Raw genomic sequence first — 2,438 nt, forward strand, 5'->3', positions numbered from 1 at the left:
GCGACTAACCTAAGATCGGGAGTTTACTACATTGAGTCTATCTATCTAAATTTAGGTATGAGACTGGTTTGGATACAAATCCCTTGTGATGGACCTTATAGCTTATGACACTACGTACTATCATCTTGACTTTACACTCCAGCTTGGTCATTTCATTCGTACTGCATATTACATTGCATCCTTAGTATATGATATTTGGCTTACTATGTCTCCGCATTACATAGTTGTTCTACATTACTTGTTCAGTATATGATATTAGCTTATTAAGCTTTTGCATCGCATAACTTGAATAAGGTTGATGGTATTATGGACTTGCCCCGATTTGCATCGCATACTCTGATATTGTATGACTTATGGATTTGCCAGTAGTTCTGCTTACTCTGATATTGCTTACTTGGCACTTACCTTGAGCACACACTTTCACCACCCTCTAAGCTTTCTATAAGCTTATGCATGATAGATACATACAGGTGGTGTTAGGTTGCAGCAACATTGAGCTTGGAGCACGCAGTGGTCTTCTGGAGCTTGATTTTTTATATATGTATATTTCCCTTTCAGCACTGTATTTAACTGTTTATATTAGTGGATATGTGATGATGATGTTGCCTTTGTGATTTGGGTAAACTTGTGATTATGCTTATTACGAGATAAATATACATTGGAAAATCCTCCTTGTAGGATCCCAAGATCGAAATCTGGCGTATGGGTGCTGGGAGCTAAGAATGGGGTACTACAGAGGCTATCAACACCAGATTCAGCGATCGAAAATTTTATGAGCCCAGTTTCTGAGTTTGGGGCGTGACAGTAGAGGTGTACTCGCCTACCAGATACATCCTATGCGGACAAAGGCAGCAAAGTACGCACGAAAAAAGAGAAGGAACACAGTTGAGATAATATCCGCCCCTGAAGGGATGGATACATCACAGAGGGACTCAAGAAATCATGCTTTCCTTACGAAATACAAATGATGCTAAACCCCCAACCTTTCATCACCAACTTCATCTGAAGAGGTTCTTCGTGGTGGAACGAAGGGGAGTAACTTTCTTTGTAACCAGAGACGTACGATATGTGATCTTCGTCTTTGACAAAGACGAAGATGTAACCACTCTTGGAAGGGACTGAGGTGTGATGGTAAGAATCTCAGGGTGTTTGAACCAGTCCGTGAAGATGAGAAGGAAAGGGCAATGATGATGTAGTTCTTCATATGAACCACCAAATTATACGGAACTAAAAGTTTTTTTTTGCCAGTGCAACGCGATGAAGGCGCTGTACTGCTCAGAGGACTGTTTCCTGAAATTATTGACGTCTCTAATAAGTACACTGGCTTGGCGATGTACTCAAGGGTGGCGTAGATGCCAGATTTGAATTTGGACTCAAACGCATTGAAAGTATTATTTTATTCATAAATACAATCTTGTATGATCTGAGTCGTAAATCTAAACATGCTCATAATGAGCTTAAGACTCTACTAGACATTTTAATGGATCCTCTGAAGTACCATGAATTTTCTGGTCCATTGGAACTATTGACACTAGACCACAATAATCATCATCTCATTTGTCAAGGTGGGACTAAGCGCGATCACAAATACTAACATTCCCAATGACATGGATACAACAAACATGAGTGTGGAATATGAAAATCTCATGTCACACACACACACACACACACATATATATATATATATATAAACCCACATGTAAATCTTCAAATGGTTCATTTATCTCTATCAAGAGATACCTTTGCCTCAATCATCATCAATCCTAACTGTTCATTTCACCTTATGCATGCATAATGACTATACCTTAATAAATAAAAATCAAAACTTGAATCGTCAATTAAATTTTAATTTTCTGAAATGCGTGAGCCACCTTGATGTTTGTACTCCCATTAACCCAGAGTATCCTATGATGCAATTATCAGTTGGGGTTTACAAACACTTACAATTATATATCTTCTTCCTTTCAAGGAACCTTATTGTGTGACATGGATGCTCGATTAATCGAGGATTGCTCAATCAATGTCAATCGACCGATGCATCGATCAATGACCCACACAATTTTGCATAATTGCATAATTTATTTTTTATTCTAGGTGTAACACTATATATATATATATATATGGGTGTAATTACAGGATTAATGAAGAATAAGGAGGGCTAAATCGATTCTAGGGTTTGGAAGGGATAAAAGAAGGGTTTTCGTAGCTATAAGTAAGATCTATATCTTGTAATTCATTTTTATAGTAGATTTGTTGTCGTTTTATGTCATGATATTTTTTTTCACAAGAGTTTTCCACATAAAATCGTGTGTTCCTATCCATGTTTTGTTTACATTTATCTTTCATTGTATGATTTGAATTGGGTTCGCTTTCGTGATTTCTCAACAAGTGGTATTAGATCTAAGGCCAATCTAAGGGTTAAGTGGACCGCACCACCC

This window comes from Magnolia sinica, chromosome 18, assembly GCF_029962835.1.
Source record: "Magnolia sinica isolate HGM2019 chromosome 18, MsV1, whole genome shotgun sequence".
Taxonomy (NCBI): Eukaryota; Viridiplantae; Streptophyta; class Magnoliopsida; order Magnoliales; family Magnoliaceae; genus Magnolia; species Magnolia sinica.